At 47.8% G+C, this 17,170-nt stretch overlaps 32 non-coding genes across 32 annotated transcripts; all 32 read left to right on the top strand.

Moving 5' to 3' along the window:
* The first annotated feature begins 63 nt into the window (after positions 1-63).
* Positions 64-136, top strand: TRNAK-CUU (transfer RNA lysine (anticodon CUU)). The gene has a single exon. It is a non-coding gene; the product is annotated as a tRNA-Lys (tRNA).
* Positions 137-1,365: 1,229 nt separating this feature from the next.
* TRNAK-CUU (transfer RNA lysine (anticodon CUU)) lies at positions 1,366-1,438 on the top strand. The gene has a single exon. It is a non-coding gene; the product is annotated as a tRNA-Lys (tRNA).
* Positions 1,439-1,654: 216 nt separating this feature from the next.
* Positions 1,655-1,727, top strand: TRNAK-CUU (transfer RNA lysine (anticodon CUU)). Its single transcript has one exon. It is a non-coding gene; the product is annotated as a tRNA-Lys (tRNA).
* A 1,208-nt stretch (positions 1,728-2,935) lies between these two features.
* On the top strand, positions 2,936-3,008 carry TRNAK-CUU (transfer RNA lysine (anticodon CUU)). Its single transcript has one exon. It is a non-coding gene; the product is annotated as a tRNA-Lys (tRNA).
* A 72-nt stretch (positions 3,009-3,080) lies between these two features.
* On the top strand, positions 3,081-3,153 carry TRNAK-CUU (transfer RNA lysine (anticodon CUU)). Its single transcript has one exon. It is a non-coding gene; the product is annotated as a tRNA-Lys (tRNA).
* Positions 3,154-3,514: 361 nt separating this feature from the next.
* On the top strand, positions 3,515-3,587 carry TRNAK-CUU (transfer RNA lysine (anticodon CUU)). Its single transcript has one exon. It is a non-coding gene; the product is annotated as a tRNA-Lys (tRNA).
* A 72-nt stretch (positions 3,588-3,659) lies between these two features.
* TRNAK-CUU (transfer RNA lysine (anticodon CUU)) lies at positions 3,660-3,732 on the top strand. The gene has a single exon. It is a non-coding gene; the product is annotated as a tRNA-Lys (tRNA).
* Positions 3,733-4,117: 385 nt separating this feature from the next.
* On the top strand, positions 4,118-4,190 carry TRNAK-CUU (transfer RNA lysine (anticodon CUU)). The gene has a single exon. It is a non-coding gene; the product is annotated as a tRNA-Lys (tRNA).
* Positions 4,191-4,695: 505 nt separating this feature from the next.
* Positions 4,696-4,768, top strand: TRNAK-CUU (transfer RNA lysine (anticodon CUU)). The gene has a single exon. It is a non-coding gene; the product is annotated as a tRNA-Lys (tRNA).
* Positions 4,769-4,840: 72 nt separating this feature from the next.
* TRNAK-CUU (transfer RNA lysine (anticodon CUU)) lies at positions 4,841-4,913 on the top strand. The gene has a single exon. It is a non-coding gene; the product is annotated as a tRNA-Lys (tRNA).
* A 506-nt stretch (positions 4,914-5,419) lies between these two features.
* TRNAK-CUU (transfer RNA lysine (anticodon CUU)) lies at positions 5,420-5,492 on the top strand. The gene has a single exon. It is a non-coding gene; the product is annotated as a tRNA-Lys (tRNA).
* A 72-nt stretch (positions 5,493-5,564) lies between these two features.
* TRNAK-CUU (transfer RNA lysine (anticodon CUU)) lies at positions 5,565-5,637 on the top strand. Its single transcript has one exon. It is a non-coding gene; the product is annotated as a tRNA-Lys (tRNA).
* Positions 5,638-5,998: 361 nt separating this feature from the next.
* On the top strand, positions 5,999-6,071 carry TRNAK-CUU (transfer RNA lysine (anticodon CUU)). The gene has a single exon. It is a non-coding gene; the product is annotated as a tRNA-Lys (tRNA).
* A 72-nt stretch (positions 6,072-6,143) lies between these two features.
* On the top strand, positions 6,144-6,216 carry TRNAK-CUU (transfer RNA lysine (anticodon CUU)). Its single transcript has one exon. It is a non-coding gene; the product is annotated as a tRNA-Lys (tRNA).
* Positions 6,217-6,577: 361 nt separating this feature from the next.
* Positions 6,578-6,650, top strand: TRNAK-CUU (transfer RNA lysine (anticodon CUU)). The gene has a single exon. It is a non-coding gene; the product is annotated as a tRNA-Lys (tRNA).
* A 506-nt stretch (positions 6,651-7,156) lies between these two features.
* TRNAK-CUU (transfer RNA lysine (anticodon CUU)) lies at positions 7,157-7,229 on the top strand. Its single transcript has one exon. It is a non-coding gene; the product is annotated as a tRNA-Lys (tRNA).
* A 72-nt stretch (positions 7,230-7,301) lies between these two features.
* TRNAK-CUU (transfer RNA lysine (anticodon CUU)) lies at positions 7,302-7,374 on the top strand. The gene has a single exon. It is a non-coding gene; the product is annotated as a tRNA-Lys (tRNA).
* Positions 7,375-9,207: 1,833 nt separating this feature from the next.
* On the top strand, positions 9,208-9,280 carry TRNAK-CUU (transfer RNA lysine (anticodon CUU)). The gene has a single exon. It is a non-coding gene; the product is annotated as a tRNA-Lys (tRNA).
* Positions 9,281-9,931: 651 nt separating this feature from the next.
* TRNAK-CUU (transfer RNA lysine (anticodon CUU)) lies at positions 9,932-10,004 on the top strand. Its single transcript has one exon. It is a non-coding gene; the product is annotated as a tRNA-Lys (tRNA).
* Positions 10,005-10,076: 72 nt separating this feature from the next.
* On the top strand, positions 10,077-10,149 carry TRNAK-CUU (transfer RNA lysine (anticodon CUU)). Its single transcript has one exon. It is a non-coding gene; the product is annotated as a tRNA-Lys (tRNA).
* A 361-nt stretch (positions 10,150-10,510) lies between these two features.
* Positions 10,511-10,583, top strand: TRNAK-CUU (transfer RNA lysine (anticodon CUU)). The gene has a single exon. It is a non-coding gene; the product is annotated as a tRNA-Lys (tRNA).
* Positions 10,584-12,417: 1,834 nt separating this feature from the next.
* Positions 12,418-12,490, top strand: TRNAK-CUU (transfer RNA lysine (anticodon CUU)). Its single transcript has one exon. It is a non-coding gene; the product is annotated as a tRNA-Lys (tRNA).
* A 506-nt stretch (positions 12,491-12,996) lies between these two features.
* Positions 12,997-13,069, top strand: TRNAK-CUU (transfer RNA lysine (anticodon CUU)). The gene has a single exon. It is a non-coding gene; the product is annotated as a tRNA-Lys (tRNA).
* A 216-nt stretch (positions 13,070-13,285) lies between these two features.
* Positions 13,286-13,358, top strand: TRNAK-CUU (transfer RNA lysine (anticodon CUU)). Its single transcript has one exon. It is a non-coding gene; the product is annotated as a tRNA-Lys (tRNA).
* A 72-nt stretch (positions 13,359-13,430) lies between these two features.
* Positions 13,431-13,503, top strand: TRNAK-CUU (transfer RNA lysine (anticodon CUU)). The gene has a single exon. It is a non-coding gene; the product is annotated as a tRNA-Lys (tRNA).
* Positions 13,504-15,145: 1,642 nt separating this feature from the next.
* On the top strand, positions 15,146-15,218 carry TRNAK-CUU (transfer RNA lysine (anticodon CUU)). Its single transcript has one exon. It is a non-coding gene; the product is annotated as a tRNA-Lys (tRNA).
* A 72-nt stretch (positions 15,219-15,290) lies between these two features.
* On the top strand, positions 15,291-15,363 carry TRNAK-CUU (transfer RNA lysine (anticodon CUU)). Its single transcript has one exon. It is a non-coding gene; the product is annotated as a tRNA-Lys (tRNA).
* A 361-nt stretch (positions 15,364-15,724) lies between these two features.
* TRNAK-CUU (transfer RNA lysine (anticodon CUU)) lies at positions 15,725-15,797 on the top strand. Its single transcript has one exon. It is a non-coding gene; the product is annotated as a tRNA-Lys (tRNA).
* A 72-nt stretch (positions 15,798-15,869) lies between these two features.
* On the top strand, positions 15,870-15,942 carry TRNAK-CUU (transfer RNA lysine (anticodon CUU)). The gene has a single exon. It is a non-coding gene; the product is annotated as a tRNA-Lys (tRNA).
* A 385-nt stretch (positions 15,943-16,327) lies between these two features.
* Positions 16,328-16,400, top strand: TRNAK-CUU (transfer RNA lysine (anticodon CUU)). Its single transcript has one exon. It is a non-coding gene; the product is annotated as a tRNA-Lys (tRNA).
* A 505-nt stretch (positions 16,401-16,905) lies between these two features.
* TRNAK-CUU (transfer RNA lysine (anticodon CUU)) lies at positions 16,906-16,978 on the top strand. Its single transcript has one exon. It is a non-coding gene; the product is annotated as a tRNA-Lys (tRNA).
* A 72-nt stretch (positions 16,979-17,050) lies between these two features.
* TRNAK-CUU (transfer RNA lysine (anticodon CUU)) lies at positions 17,051-17,123 on the top strand. Its single transcript has one exon. It is a non-coding gene; the product is annotated as a tRNA-Lys (tRNA).
* The last annotated feature ends 47 nt before the right edge of the window (positions 17,124-17,170 follow it).

Below are 17,170 nucleotides of genomic sequence, written 5' to 3'. Positions count from 1 at the left end.
CTCTCATCGAACACATGGTTGTCTTACATGTTCTTAATAAGTATTCTATACTGGCCTTGCACAGCCCGGCTAGCTCAGTCGGTAGAGCATGAGACTCTTAATCTCAGGGTCGTGGGTTCGAGCCCCACGGTGGGCGAGTTTTTCGCACACAACTAGTAGATGATCGTCTTACATGTTCATAATAAGTAATCAAGACCTTCATTCCAGCTCTCGGCTAGCTCAGTCGGTAGGGCATGAGGCTCTTACTCTCAGGGTCGTGGGTTCGACAACCACGCCGGCCAATTTTGTCGCTGTCATCTAAGACATGATCGTCTTACATGTTTTAATAATTAAACAAGACCAATGTTACACAGCCCGGCTAGGCCAGTCGGTAGAGCACGAACCTCATATTCTCATGGACGTGAGTTCGACCACTCGCTGGACGAGTTTTTCGCTCTCATCGAATATATGATCGTCTTACATGTTCTTAATAATTAATCAATTCTCACATTGCACAGCCCGGCAAGCTCAGTCGGTACAGCATGAGACTCTTAACCTCAGGGTCGTGGGTTCGAGCCCCTCGCAGGGCGAGAATTTTGCTCACATCGAACACATAATCGTTTTACATGTTCTTAATAAGTAGTCAATTCTGACAGTGCAGAGCCCGGTTAGCTCAGTCGGTAGAGCATGAGACTCTTAACCTCGGGTTCGTGGGTTCGAGCCCAACGATCGGCGAGTTTTTGGCACACAGGTAATAGATGATCGCCTTACATGTTCATATTAATTAATCAAGACCTACAACCCACCGCCCGGCTAGCTCAGTCGGTTCAGCATGAGACTCTTAATCTCAGGGTCGTGGGTTCAAGACTGACGCTGGGCGAAAATTTTGCTCTCATCGAATACTTGATCGTCTAACATGTTCTTAATCAGTAATCAATTCTGACCTTGCACAGCCCGGCTAGCTCTGTCGGTAGAGCGTGAGACTCTTAATCTCAGGGTCGTGGGTTCGAGCCACACGCTGGGCGAGTTTTTCGCACACAGCTAATAGATGATCGCCTTACTAGTTCATAATAAGTAATCAAGACCGACATTCCATCGCCCGGCTAGCTCAGTCGGAAGGACATGTGGATCTTAATCTCAGGGTCGTGGGGTCGACACACACGCTGGCCGATTTTGTCGCTGTCATCTAACACATGATCGCCTTACATGTTCTTAATAAGTAAACAAGACCTATGTTACACAGCCCGGCTAGCCCAGTCGGTAGAGCACGAGACTCATAATCTGAGGGACGTGAGTTCGACCACACGCTGTTCGACTTTTTTGCTCTCATCGAATATATGATCGCATTACATGTTCTAAATAATTAATCAATTCTGATATTGCACAGCCCGGCTAGCTCAGTAGGTAGAGCATGAGACTCTTAATCTCAGGGTCGTGGGTTCGAGCCCCACGCTGGGCGAGTATTTTGCTCTCATCGAACAAATGATCGTCTTACATGTTCTTAATAAGTAAACAAGACCTATGTTACACAGCCCGGCTAGGCCAGTCGGTAGAGCACTACCCTAATAATCTCATGGACGTGAGTTCGACCACACGCTGTTCTATTTTTTCGCTCTCATCGAATACATGATCGTCTTACATGTTCTTAATAAGTAACCAATTCTGACGTTGCAGAGCCCGCGTAGCTCAGTCGGTAGAGCATGAGACTCTTAATCTCAAGGTCGTGGGTTCGAGCCCCACGCTGGGCGAGAATATTGCTCTCATCGAACACATGATCGTCTTACATGTTCTTAATAAGTATTCTATACTGACCTTGCACAGCCCGGCTAGCTCAGTCGGTAGAGCACGAGACTCTTAATCTCAGGGTCGTGGGTTTGTGCCCCACGCAGGGCGGTTTTCTCGCCGTCATCTAACACATGATCTTCTTACATGTTTTTAATAAGTAAACAAGACCTATCTTACACAGCCAATCTAGCCCAGTCGGTAGAGCACGAGACTCATGATCTCAGGGACATGAGTTCGACCACACTCGTCGAATACATGATCGTCTTACATGTTCTTAATAAGTAACCAATTCTGAAATTGCGCAGCCCGGGTAGCTCAGTCGGTAGAGCATGAGACTCTTAATCTCAGGATCGTGGGTTCAAGCCAACGCTGGGCGAGAATGTTGCTGTCATCGAACACATAATCGTCTTACATGTTCTTAAAAAGTAATCAATTCTGACCGTGCAGAGCCCGGCTAGCTCAGTCGGTAGAGCATGAGACTCTTAATCGTGGGGTCGTGGGTTCGAGCCCCACGATGGGCGATTTTTCGCACACAGCTAATAGATGATCGCCTTACATGTTCATATTAATTAATCAAGACCTACAACCCACAGCCCGGCTAGCTCAGTCGGTAGAGCAGGAGTCTCTTAACCTCAGGGTCGTGTGTTCGAGCCCCACGCTGGGCGAGTTTTTCGCACACAGCTAACAGATGATCGTTTTACATGTTCATAATACGTAATCAAGACCTACATTCCACCGCCCGGCTAATTCAGTCGGTAGAGCATGAGTCTCTTAACCTCAGGCTCGAAGGTTGGAGCCTCACGCTGGGCGAGTTTTTCGCAGGAAGCTAATAGATGATCGTCTTACATGTTCATAATAAGTAATCAAGACCTACAATCCACCGCCCGGTTACCTCAGTCGGTACGGCATGAGGCTCTTAATCTCAGGGTCGTGGGTTCGACACCCACGCTGGCCTATTTTGTCGCTGTCATCTAACACATGATCGCCTTACATGTTCTTAATAAGTAAACAAGACCTATGTTACACAGCTCGCCTTGCCCAGTCGGTAGAGCACGCGACTCATAATCTCAGGGACGTGAGTTCGACCACACGCTGTTCTATTTTTTCGCTCTCATCGAATACATGATCGTCTTACATGTTCTTAATAAGTAACCAATTCTGACGTTGCAGAGCCCGGGTAGCTCAGTCGGTAGAGCATGAGACTCTTAATCTGAAGGTCGTGGGTTCGATCCCCACGCTGGGCGAGAATTCTGCTGTCATCGAACACATGATCGTCTTACATGTTCTTAATAAGTAATCAATTCTCACCTTGCACAGCCCGGCTAGCTCAGTCGGTAGAGCATGAGACTCTTAATCTCAGGGTCGTGGGTTCGAGCCCCACGCTGGGCGAGTTTTACGCACACAGCTAATAGATGATCGCCTTACTAGTTCATAATAAGTAATCAAGACCGACATTCCATCGCCCGGCTAGCTCAGTCGGAAGGGCATGTGGCTCTTAATCTCAGGGTCGCGGGGTCGACACCCACGCAGGCTAATTTTGTCGCTGTCATCTAACACATGATCGCCTTACATGTTCTTAATTAGTAAACAAGACCTATGTTACACAGCCCGGCTAGCCCAGTCGGTAGAGCACGACACTCATAATCTCAGGGACGAGAGTTCGACCACACGCTGTTCGAGTTTTTTGCTCTCATCTAATATATAATCGCATTACATGTTCTAAATAATTAATCAATTCTGATATTGCACAGCCCGGCTAGCTCAGTCGGTAGAGCATGAGACTCTTAATCTCAGGGTCGTGGGTTCGAGCCCCACGCTGGGCGAGAATATTGCTCTCATCGAACACATGATCGTCTTACATGTTCTTAATAAGTATTCTATACTGACCTCGCACAGCCCGGCTAGCTCAGTCGGTAGAGCATGAGACTCTTAATCTCAGGGTCGTGGGTTCGAGCCCCGCGCTGGGCGGGTTTTTCGAACACAACTAACAGATTATCGCCTTACATGTTCATATAAATTAATCAAGACGTACAACCCACCGCCGGGCTAGCTCAGTCGGTAGGGCATCAGGCTGTTAATGTCCTTAATAAGTAATCAATTCTGACATTGCACAGCCCGGCTAGCTCAGTCGGTAGAGCATGAAACTCTTAACCCTCTACATGGTCGGCTTACATGATCTTAATAAGTAATCAAATCTGAAATTGCACCGCCCGGCTAGCTCAGTCGGTTGAGCATGATACTCTTAATCTCAAGATCGTGGGTTCGAGACTCACGCTGGACGAAAATTTTGCTCTCATCGAATACATGATCGTCTAACATGTTCTTAATCAGTAATCAATTCTGACCTTGCACAGCCCGGCAAGCTCAGTCGGTAGAGCATGAGACTCTTAATCTCAGGGTCGTGGGTTCGAGCCCCACGCTGGGCGAGTTTTTCGCACACAACTAATAGATGATCGTCTTACATGTTCATAATAAGTAATCAAGACCTTCATTCCACCTCCCGGCTAGCTCAGTCGGTAGGGCATGAGGCTCTTACTCTCAGGGTCGTGGGTTCGACAACCACGCCAGACAATTTTGTCGCTGTCATCTAAGACATGATCGTCTTACATGTTCTTAATAAGTAAACAAGACCTATGTTACACAGCCCGGCTAGGCCAGTCGGTAGAGCACGAACCTCATAATCTCATGGACGTGAGTTCGACCACACGCTGGACGATTTTTTCGCTCTCATCGAATACATGATCGTCTTACATGTTCCTAATAAGTAATCAATTCTCACATTGCACAGCCCGGCAAGCTCAGTCGGTACAGCATGAGACTCTTAACCTCAGGGTCGTGGGTTCGAGCCCATCGCATGGCGAGAATTTTGCTCACATCGAACACATAATCGTTTACATGTTCTTAATAAGTAGTCAATTCTGCCCGTGCAGAGCCCGGTTAGCTCAGTCGGTAGAGCATGAGACTCTTAATCTCAGGGTCGTGGGTTCGAGACCCACGCTGGGCGAGAATTTTGCTCTCATCGAACACAAGGTCGTCTTACATGTTTTTAATAGGTAATCTATTCTGACCTTGCAGAGCCCGGCTAGCTCAGTCGGTAGAGCATGAGTCTCTTAACCTCAGGGTCGTGGGTTCGAGCCCCACGCTGGGCGAGTTTTTCGCACACAGCTAACAGATGATCGTTTTACATGTTCATAATACGTAGTCAAGACCTACATTCCACCGCCCGGCTAATTCAGTCGGTAGGGCATGTGACCCTTAATCCCAGGCCCGAAGGTTGGAGCCTCACGCTGGGCGAGTTTTTCGCAGGAAGCTAATAGATGATCGTCTTACATGTTCATAATAAGTAATCAAGACCCACATTCCACCGCCCGGTTACCTCAGTCGGTACGGCATGAGGCTCTTAATCTCAGGGTCGTGGGTTCGACACCCACGCTGGGCGGTTTTCTCGCCGTCATCTAACACATGATCTTCTTACATGTTTTTAATAAGTAAACAAGACCTATGTTACACAGCCCGGCTAGCCCAGTCGGTAGAGCACGAGACTCATAATCTCAGGGACGTGAGTTCCACCACACGCTGTTCGACTTATTTGCTCTCATCGAATATATGATCGCATTACATGTTCTAAATAATTAATCAATTCTGATATTGCACAGCCCGGCTAGCTCAGTCGGTAGAGCATGAGACTCTTAATCTCAGGGTCGTGGGTTCGAGCCCCACGCTGGGCGAGAATTTTGCTCTCATCGAACCCATGATCGTCTTACATGTTCTTAATAAGTATTCTATACTGGCCTTGCACAGCCCGGCTAGCTCAGTCGGTAGAGCATGAGACTCTTAATCTCAGGGTCGTGGGTTCGAGCCCCACGCTGGGCGAGTTCTTCGCACACAGCTAATAGATGATCGCCTTACTAGTTCATAATAAGTAATCAAGACCGACATTCCATCGCCTGGCTAGCTCAGTCGGAAGGACATGTGGCTCTTAATCTCAGGGTCGTGGGGTCGACACCCACGCTGGCCAATTTTGTCGCTGTCATCTAACACATGATCGCCTTACATGTTCTTAATAAGTAAACAAGACCTATGTTACACAGCCCGGCTAGCCCAGTCGGTAGAGCACGAGACTCATAATCTCAGGGACGTGAGTTCGACCACACGCTGTTCGACTTTTTTGCTCTCATCGAATATATGATCGCATTACATGTTCTAAATAATTAATCAATTCTGATATTGCACCGTCCGGCTAGCTCAGTCGGTAGAGCATGAGACTCTTAACCTCAGGGTCGTGGGTTCGAGCCCCACGCTGGGCGAGAATTTTGCTCTCATCGAACACATGATCGTCTTACATGTTCTTAATAAGTATTCAATACCGGCCTTGCACAGCCCGGCTAGCTCAGTTGGTAGAGCATGAGACTCTTAATCTCAGGGTCGTGGGTTCGAGCCCCACGCTGGGCGAGATTTTCGCGCACAACTAGTAGATGATCGTCTTACATGTTCATAATAAGTAATCAAGACCTTCATTCCAGCTCTCGGCTAGCTCAGTCGGTAGGGCATGAGGCTCTTACTCTCACGGTCGTGGGTTCGACAACCACGCCGGCCAATTTTGTCGCTGTCATCTAAGACATGATCGTCTTACATGTTCTTAATAAGTAAACAAGACCTATGTTACACAGCTCGGCTAGCCCAGTCGGTAGAGCACGCGACTCATAACCTCAGGGACGTGAGTTCGACCACACGCTGTTCTATTTTTTCGCTCTCATCGAATACATGATCGTCTTACATGTTCTTAATAAGTAACCAATTCTGACGTTGCAGAGCCCGGGTAGCTCAGTCGGTAGAGCATGAGACTCTTAATCTCAAGGTCGTGGGTTCGAGCCCCACGCTGGGCGAGAATTCTGCTCTCATCGAACACATGATCGTCTTACATGTTCTTAATAAGTAATCAATTCTTACCTTGCACAGCCCGGCTAACTCAGTCGGTAGAGCATGAGACTCTTAATCTCAGGGTCGTGGGTTCGAGCCCTACGCTGGGCGAGTTTTTCGCACACAGCTAATAGATGATCGCCTTACTAGTTCATAATAAGTAATCAAGACCGACATTCCATCGCCCGGCTAGCTCAGTCGGAAGGGCATGTGGCTCTTAATCTCCGGGTCGCGGGGTCGACACCCACGCTGGCCAATTTTGTCGCTGTCATCTAACACATGATCGCCTTACATGTTCTTAATAAGTAAACAGGACCTATCTTACACAGCCCGGCTAGCCCAGTCGGTAGAGCACGAGACTCATAATCTCAGGGACGTGAGTTCGACCACACGCTGTTCGACTTTTTTGCTCTCATCGAATATATGATCGCATTACATGTTCTAAATAATTAATCAATTCTGATATTGCACAGCCCGGCTAGCTCTGTCGGTAGAGCATGAGACTCTTAATCTCAGGGTCGTGGGTTCGAGCCCCACGCTGGGCGAGTATTTTGCTCTCATCGAACACATGATCGTCTTACTTGTTCTTAATAAGTATTCTATACTGACCTTGCACAGCCCGGCTAGCTCAGTCGGTAGAGCATGAGACTCTTAATCTCAGGGTCGTGGGTTCGAGCCCCACGCTGGGCGAGTTTTTCGCACACAACTGATAGATGATCGTCTTACATGTTCATAATAAGTAATCAAGACCTTCATTCCACCTCCCGGCTAGCTCAGTCGGTAGGGCATGAGGCTCTTAATCTCAGGGTCGTGGGTTCGACACCCACGCTGGCCTATTTTGTCGCTGTCATCTAACACATGATCGCCTTACATGTTCTTAATAAGTAAACAAGACCTATGTTACACATCCCGGCTAGGCCAGTCGGTAGAGCACGGTCCTCATAATCTCATGAACGTGAGTTCGACCACACGCTGGACGAGTTTTTCGCTCTCATCGAATACATGATCGTCTTACATGTTCTTAATTAGTAATCAATTCTCACATTACACAGCCCGGCAAGCTCAGTCGGTACACCAATAGACTCTTAACCTCAGGGTCGTAGGTTCGAGCCCCTCGCAGGGCGAGAATTTTGCTCACATCGAACACATAATCGTTTTACATGTTCTTAATAAGTAGTCAATTCTGACCGTGCAGAGCCCGGTTAGCTCAGTCGGTAGAGCATGAGACTCTTAACCTCGGGGTCGTGGGTTCGAGCCCAACGATGGGCGAGTTTTTGGCACACAGGTAATAGATGATCGCCTTACATGTTCATATAAATTAATCAAGACCTACAACATACCGCCGGGCTAGCTCAGTCGGTAGGGCATCAGGCTGATAATGTCCTTAATAAGTAATCAATTCTGACCGTGCAGAGCCCGGATAGCTCAGTCGGTTGAGCATGAAACTCTCAACCCCCTACATGATCGGCTTATATGTTCTTAAAAAGTAATCAAAACCGACATTGTACCGCCCGGCTAGCTCAGTCGGTTCAGCATGAGACTCTTAATCTCAGGGTCGTGGGTTCAAGACTCACGCTGGGCGAAAATTTTGCCCTCATCGAATACTTGATCGTCTAACATGTTCTTAATCAGTAATCAATTCTGACCTTGCCCAGCCCTGCTAGCTCAGTCGGTAGAGCACGAGACTCTATACTCAGGGTCGTGGGTTCGTGCCCCACGCACTTCAGTTTTCTCGCCGTCATCTAACACATGATCTTCTTACATGTTTTTAATAAGTAAACAAGACCTATCTTACACAGCCAATCTAGCCCAGTCGGTAGAGCACGAGACTCATGATCTCAGGGACATGATTTCGACCACACTCGTCGAATACATGATCGTCGTACATGTTCTTAATAAGTAACCAATTCTGACATTGCGCAGCCCGGGTAGCTCAGTCGGTAGAGCATGAGACTCTTAATCTCAGGGTCGTGGGTTCAAGCCAACGCTGGGCGAGAATGTTGCTCTCATCGAACACATAATCGTCTTACATGTTCTTAATAAGTAATCAATTCTGACCGTGCAGAGCCCGGCTAGCTCAGTCGGTAGAGCATGAGACTCTTAACCTTGGGGTCGTGGGTTCGTGCCCCACGATGGGCGATTTTTCGCACACAGGTAATAGATGATCGCCTTACATGTTCATATTAATTAATCGAGACCTACAACCCACCGCCGGGCTTGCTCAGTCGGTAGGGCATCAGGCTGTTAATGTCCTTAATAAGTAATCAATTCTGACATTGCACAGCCCGGCTAGCTCAGTCGGTAGAGCATGAAACACTTAACCCTCTACATGGTCGGCATACATGATCTTAATAAGTAATCAAAACTGAAATTGCACCGCCCGGCTAGCTCAGTCGGTTGACCATGATACTCTTAATCTCAGGATCGTGGGTTCGAGACTCACGCTGGGCGAAGATTTTGCTCTCATCGAATACATGATCGTCTAACATGTTCTTAATCAGTAATCAATTCTGACCTTGCACAGCCCGGCTAGCTCAGTCGGTAGAGCATGAGACTCTTAATCTCAGGGTCGTGGGTTCGAGCCACACGCTGGGCGTGAATTTTGCTCTCATCGAACACAAGGTCGTCTTACATGTTTTTAATATGTAATCTATTCTGACCTTGCACAGCCCGGCTAGCTCAGTCGGTAGAGCATGAGTCTCTTAACCTCAGGGTCGTGGGTTCGAGCCGCACGCTGGGCGAGTTTTTCGCACACAGCTAAAAGATGATTGTTTTACATGTTCATAATAAGTAATCAAGACCTACATCCCACCGCCCGGCTAATTCAGTCGGTAGGGCATGTGACCCTTAATCCCAGGCTCGAAGGTTGGAGCCTCACGCTGGGCGAGTTTTTCGCAGGAAGCTAATAGATGATCGTCTTTCATGTTCATAATAAGTAATCAAGACCTACATTCCACCGCCCGGTTACCTCAGTCGGTACGGCATGAGGCTCTTAATCTCAGGGTCGTGGGTTCGACACCCACGCTGGGCGGCTTTCTCGCCGTCATCTAACACATGATCTTCTTACATGTTTTTAATAAGTAAACAAGACCTATGTTACACAGCCCGGCTAGCCCAGTCGGTAGAGCACGAGACTCATAATCTCAGGGACGTGAGTTCCACCACACGCTGTTCGACTTTTTTGCTCTCATCGAATATATGATCGCATTACATGTTCTAAATAATTAATCAATTCTGATATTGCACAGCCCGGCTAGCTCAGTCGGTAGAGCATGAGACTCTTAATCTCAGGGTCGTGGGTTCGAGCCCCACGCTGGGCGAGAATTTTGCTCTCATCGAACACATGATCGTCTTACATGTTCTTAATAAGAATTCTATACTGGCCTTGCACAGCCCGGCTAGCTCAGTCGGGAGAGCATGAGACTCTTAATCTCAGGGTCGTGGGTTCGAGCCCCACGCTGGGCGAGTTTTTCGCACACAGCTAATAGATGATCGCCTTACTAGTTCATAATAAGTATTCAAGACCGACATTCCGTCGCCTGGCTAGCTCAGTCGGAAGGACATATGGCTCTTAATCTCAGGGTCGTGGGGTCGACACCCACGCTGGCCAATTTTGTCGCTGTCATCTAACACATGATCGCCTTACATGTTCTTAATAAGTAAACAAGACCTATGTTACACAGCCCGGCTAGCCCAGTCGGTAGAGCACGAGACTATTAATCTGAGGGACGTGAGTTCGACCACACGCTGTTCGACTTATTTGCTCTCATCGAATATATGATCGCATTACATGTTCTAAATAATTAATCAATTCTGATATTGCACAGCCCGGCTAGCTCAGTCGGTAGAGCATGAGACTCTTAATCTCAGGGTCGTGGGTTCGAGCCCCACGCTGGGCGAGTTTTTCGCACACAACTGATAGATGATCGTCTTGCATGTTCATAATAAGTAATCAAGACCTTCATTCCACCTCCCGGCTAGCTCAGTCGGTAGGGCATGAGGCTCTTACTCTCAGGGTCGTGGGTTCGACAACCACGCCAGCCAATTTTGTCGCTGTCATCTAAGACATGATCGTCTTACATGTTCTTAATAAGTAAACAAGACCTATGTTACACATCCCGGCTAGGCCAGTCGGTAGAGCACGAACCTCATAATCTCATGAACGTGAGTTCGACCACACGCTGGACGAGTTTTTCGCTCTCATCGAATACATGATCGTCTTACATGTTCTTAATAAGTAATCAATTCTCACATTGCACAGCCCGGCAAGCTCAGTCGGTACACCAATAGACTCTTAACCTCAGGGTCGTAGGTTCGAGCCCCTCGCAGGGCGAGAATTTTGCTCACATCGAACACATAATCGTTTTACATGTTCTTAATAAGTAGTCAATTCTGACCGTGCAGAGCCCGGTTAGCTCAGTCGGTAGAGCATGAGACTCTTAACCTCGGGGTTGTGGGTTCGAGCCCAACGATGGGCGAGTTTTTGGCACGCAGGTAATAGATGATCGCCTTACATGTTCATATTAATTAATCAAGACCTACAACCCACCGCCGGGCTAGCTCAGTCGGTAGGGCATCAGGCTGTTAATGTCCTTAATAAGTAATCAATTCTGACCGTGCAGAGCCCGGATAGCTCAGTCGGTTGAGCATTAAACTCTCAACCCCCTACATGATCGGCTTATATGTTCTTAAAAAGTAATCAAAACCGACATTGTACCGCCCGGCTAGCTCAGTCGGTTCAGCATGAGACTCTTAATCGCAGGGTCGTGGGTTCAAGACTCACGCTGGGCGAAAATTTTGCTCTCATCGAATACTTGATCGTCTAACATGTTCTTAATCAGTAATCAATTCTGACCTTGCCCAGCCCTGCTAGCTCAGTCGGTAGAGCACGAGACTCTTAATCTCAGGGTCGTGGGTTCGTGCCCCACGCACGGCAGTTTTCTCGCCGTCATCTAACACATGATCTTCTTACATGTTTTTAATAAGTAAACAAGACCTATCTTACACAGCCAATCTAGCCCAGTCGGTAGAGCACGGGACTCATGATCTCATTGACATGAGTTCGACCACACTCGTCGAATACATGATCGTCTTACATGTTCTTAATAAGTAACCAATTCTGACATTGCGCAGCCCGGGTAGCTCAGTCGGTAGAGCATGAGACTCTTAATCTCAGGGTCGTGGGTTCAAGCCAACGCTGGGCGAGAATGTTGCTCTCATCGAACACATAATCGTCTTACATGTTCTTAAAAAGTAATCAATTCTGACCGTGCAGAGCCCGGCTAGCTCAGTCGGTAGAGCATGAGACTCTTAACCTTGGGGTCGTGGGTTCGTGCCCCACGATGTGCGATTTTTCGCACACAGGTAATAGATGATCGCCTTACATGTTCATATTAATTAATCGAGACCTACAACCCACCGCCGGGCTTGCTCAGTCGGTAGGGCATCAGGCTGTTAATGTCCTTAATAAGTAATCAATTCTGACATTGCACAGCCCGGCTAGCTCAGTCGGTAGAGCATGAAACACTTAACCCTCTACATCGTCGGCATACATGATCTTAATAAGTAATCAAAACTGAAGTTGCACCGCCCGGCTAGCTCAGTTGGTTGACCATGATACTCTTAATCTGAGGATCGTGGGTTCGAGACTCACGCTGGGCGAAAATTTTGCTCTCATCGAATACATGATCGTCTAACATGTTCTTAATCAGTAATCAATTCTGACCTTGCACAGCCCGGCTAGCTCAGTCGGTAGAGCGTGAGACTCTTAATCTCAGGGTCGTGGGTTCCAGCCACACGCTGGGCGAGTTTTTCGCACACAGCTAACAGATGATTGTTTTACATGTTCATAATAAGTAATCAAGACCTACATCCCACCGCCCGGCTAATTCAGTCGGTAGGGCATGTGACCCTTAATCCCAGGCCCGAAGGTTGGAGCCTCACGCTGGGCGAGTTTTTCGCAGGAAGCTAATAGATGATCGTCTTACATGTTCATAATAAGTAATCAAGACCCACATTCCACCGCCCGGTTACCTCAGTCGGTACGGCATGAGGCTCTTAATCTCAGGGTCGTGGGTTCGACACCCACGCTGGGCGGTTTTCTCGCCGTCATCTAACACATGATCTTCTTACATGATTTTAATAAGTAAACAAGACCTATGTTACACAGCCCGGCTAGCCCAGTCGGTAGAGCACGAGACTCATAATCTCAGGGACGTGAGTTCCACCACACGCTGTTCGACTTATTTGCTCTCATCGAATATATGATCGCATTACATGTTCTAAATAATTAATCAATTCTGATATTGCACAGCCCGGCTAGCTCAGTAGGTAGAGCATGAGACTCTTAATCTCAGGGTCGTGGGTTCGAGCCCCACGCTGGGCGAGTATTTTGCTCTCATCGAACAAATGATCGTCTTACATGTTCTTAATAAGTAAACAAGACCTATGTTACACAGCCCGGCTAGGCCAGTCGGTAGAGCACTACCCTATTAATCTCATGGACGTGAGTTCGACCACACGCTGTTCTATTTTTTCGCTCTCATCGAATACATGATCGTCTTACATGTTCTTAATAAGTAAGCAATTCTGACGTTGCAGAGCCCGCGTAGCTCAGTCGGTAGAGCATGAGACTCTTAATCTCAAGGTCGTGGGTTCGAGCCCCACGCTGGGCGAGAATTCTGCTCTCATCGAACACATGATCGTCTTACATGTTCTTAATAAGTAATCAATTCTTACCTTGCACAGCCCGGCTAGCTCAGTCGGTAGAGCATGAGACTCTTAATCTCAGGGTCGTGGGTTCGAGCCCCACGCTGGGCGAGTTTTTCGCACACAGCTAATAGATGATCGCCTTACTAGTTCATAATAAGTAATCAAGACCGACATTCCATCGCCCGGCTAGCTCAGTCGGAAGGGCATGTGGCTCTTAATCTCAGGGTCGCGGGGTCGACACCCACGCTGGCCAATTTTGTCGCTGTCATCTAACACATGATCGCCTTACATGTTCTTAATAAGTAAACAGGACCTATGTTACACAGCCCGGCTAGCCCAGTCGGTAGAGCACGAGACTCATAATCTCAGGGACGTGAGTTCGACCACACGCTGTTCGAGTTTTTTGCTCTCATCGAATATATGATCGCATTACATGTTCTAAATAATTAATCAATTCTGATATTGCACAGCCCGGCTAGCTCAGTCGGCAGAGCATGAGACTCTTAATCTAAGGGTTGTGGGTTCGAGCCCCACGCTGGGCGAGCATATTGCTCTCATCGAACACATGATCGTCTTACATGTTCTTAATAAGTATTCTATACTGACCTTGCACAGCCCGGCTAGCTCAGTCGGTAGAGCACGAGACTCTTAATCTCAGGGTCGTGGGTTTGTGCCCCACGCAGGGCGGTTTTCTCGCCGTCATCTAACACATGATCTTCTTACATGTTTTTAATAAGTAAACAAGACCTATCTTACACAGCCAATCTAGCCCAGTCGGTAGAGCACGAGACTCATGATCTCAGGGACATGAGTTCGACCACACTCGTCGAATACATGATCGTCTTACATGTTCTTAATAAGTAACCAATTCTGAAATTGCGCAGCCCGGGTAGCTCAGTCGGTAGAGCATGAGACTCTTAATCTCAGGATCGTGGGTTCAAGCCAACGCTGGGCGAGAATGTTGCTGTCATCGAACACATAATCGTCTTACATGTTCTTAAAAAGTAATCAATTCTGACCGTGCAGAGCCCGGCTAGCTCAGTCGGTAGAGCATGAGACTCTTAATCGTGGGGTCGTGGGTTCGAGCCCCACGATGGGCGATTTTTAGCACACAGCTAATAGATGATCGCCTTACATGTTCATATTAATTAATCAAGACCTACAACCCACAGCCCGGCTAGCTCAGTCGGTAGAGCATGAGTCTCTTAACCTCAGGGTCGTGTGTTCGAGCCCCACGCTGGGCGAGTTTTTCGCACACAGCTAACAGATGATCGTTTTACATGTTCATAATACGTAATCAAGACCTACATTCCACCGCCCGGCTAATTCAGTCGGTAGAGCATGAGTCTCTTAACCTCAGGCTCGAAGGTTGGAGCCTCACGCTGGGCGAGTTTTTCGCAGGAAGCTAATAGATGATCGTCTTACATGTTCATAATAAGTAATCAAGACCTACAATCCACCGCCCGGTTACCTCAGTCGGTACGGCATGAGGCTCTTAATCTCAGGGTCGTGGGTTCGACACCCACGCTGGCCTATTTTGTCGCTGTCATCTAACACATGATCGCCTTACATGTTCTTAATAAGTAAACAAGACCTATGTTACACAGCTCGCCTTGCCCAGTCGGTAGAGCACGCGACTCATAATCTCAGGGACGTGAGTTCGACCACACGCTGTTCTATTTTTTCGCTCTCATCGAAAACATGATCGTCTTACATGTTCTTAATAAGTAACCAATTCTGACGTTGCAGAGCCCGGGTAGCTCAGTCGGTAGAGCATGAGACTCTTAATCTGAAGGTCGTGGGTTCGATCCCCACGCTGGGCGAGAATTCTGCTGTCATCGAACACATGATCGTCTTACATGTTCTTAATAAGTAATCAATTCTCACCTTGCACAGCCCGGCTAGCTCAGTCGGTAGAGCATGAGACACTTAATCTCAGGGTCGTGGGTTCGAGCCCCACGCTGGGCGAGTTTTACGCACACAGCTAATAGATGATCGCCTTACTAGTTCATAATAAGTAATCAAGACCGACATTCCATCGCCCGGCTAGCTCAGTCGGAAGGGCATGTGGCTCTTAATCTCAGGGTCGCGGGGTCGACACCCACGCTGGCTAATTTTGTCGCTGTCATCTAACACATGATCGCCTTACATGTTCTTAATTAGTAAACAAGACCTATGTTACACAGCCCGGCTAGCCCAGTCGGTAGAGCACGACACTCATAATCTCAGGGACGAGAGTTCGACCACACGCTGTTCGAGTTTTTTGCTCTCATCTAATATATAATCGCATTACATGTTCTAAATAATTAATCAATTCTGATATTGCACAGCCCGGCTAGCTCAGTCGGTAGAGCATGAGACTCTTAATCTCAGGGTCGTGGGTTCGAGCCCCACGCTGGGCGAGAATATTGCTCTCATCGAACACATGATCGTCTTACATGTTCTTAATAAGTATTCTATACTGACCTTGCACAGCCCGGCTAGCTCAGTCGGTAGAGCATGAGACTCTTAATCTCAGGGTCGTGGGTTCGAGCCCCACGCTGGGCGGGTTTTTCGAACACAACTAACAGATTATCGCCTTACATGTTCATATAAATTAATCAAGACGTACAACCCACCGCCGGGCTAGCTCAGTCGGTAGGGCATCAGGCTGTTAATGTCCTTAATAAGTAATCAATTCTGACATTGCACAGCCCGGCTAGCTCAGTCGGTAGAGCATGAAACTCTTAACCCTCTACATGGTCGGCTTACATGATCTTAATAAGTAATCAAAACTGAAATTGCACCGCCCGGCTAGCTCAGTCGGTTGAGCATGATACTCTTAATCTCAAGATCGTGGGTTCGAGACTCACGCTGGACGAAAATTTTGCTCTCATCGAATACATGATCGTCTAACATGTTCTTAATCAGTAATCAATTCTGACCTTGCACAGCCCGGCAAGCTCAGTCGGTAGAGCATGAGACTCTTAATCTCAGGGTCGTGGGTTCGAGCCCCACGCTGGGCGAGGTTTTCGCACACAACTAATAGATGATCGTCTTACATGTTCATAATAAGTAATCAAGACCTTCATTCCACCTCCCGGCTAGCTCAGTCGGTAGGGCATGAGGCTCTTACTCTCAGGGTCGTGGGTTCGACAACCACGCCAGACAATTTTGTCGCTGTCATCTAAGACATGATCGTCTTACATGTTCTTAATAAGTAAACAAGACCTATGTTACACAGCCCGGCTAGGCCAGTCGGTAGAGCACGAACCTCATAATCTCATGGACGTGAGTTCGACCACACGCTGGACGATTTTTTCGCTCTCATCGAATACATGATCGTCTTACATGTTCCTAATAAGTAATCAATTCTCACATTGCACAGCCCGGCAAGCTCAGTCGGTACAGCATGAGACTCTTAACCTCAGGGTCGTGGGTTCGAGCCCATCGCATGGCGAGAATTTTGCTCACATCGAACACATAATCGTTTACATGTTCTTAATAAGTAGTCAATTCTGCCCGTGCAGAGCCCGGTTAGCTCAGTCGGTAGAGCATGAGACTCTTAATCTCAGGGTCGTGGGTTCGAGACCCACGCTGGGCGAGAATTTTGCTCTCATCGAACACAAGGTCGTCTTACATGTTTTTAATAGGTAATCTATTCTGACCTTGCAGAGCCCGGCTAGCTCAGTCGGTAGAGCATGAGTCTCTTAACCTCAGGGTCGTGGGTTCGAGCCCCACGCTGGGCGAGTTTTTCGCACACAGCTAACAGATGATCGTTTTACATGTTCATAAT

Source organism: Anabrus simplex, chromosome 7 (genome assembly GCF_040414725.1).
Source record: "Anabrus simplex isolate iqAnaSimp1 chromosome 7, ASM4041472v1, whole genome shotgun sequence".
NCBI classification, from domain to species: domain Eukaryota; kingdom Metazoa; phylum Arthropoda; class Insecta; order Orthoptera; family Tettigoniidae; genus Anabrus; species Anabrus simplex.
The sequence above is the reverse complement of the archived record's forward strand: the minus strand, read 5'-3'. Positions and strand labels throughout refer to the sequence as shown.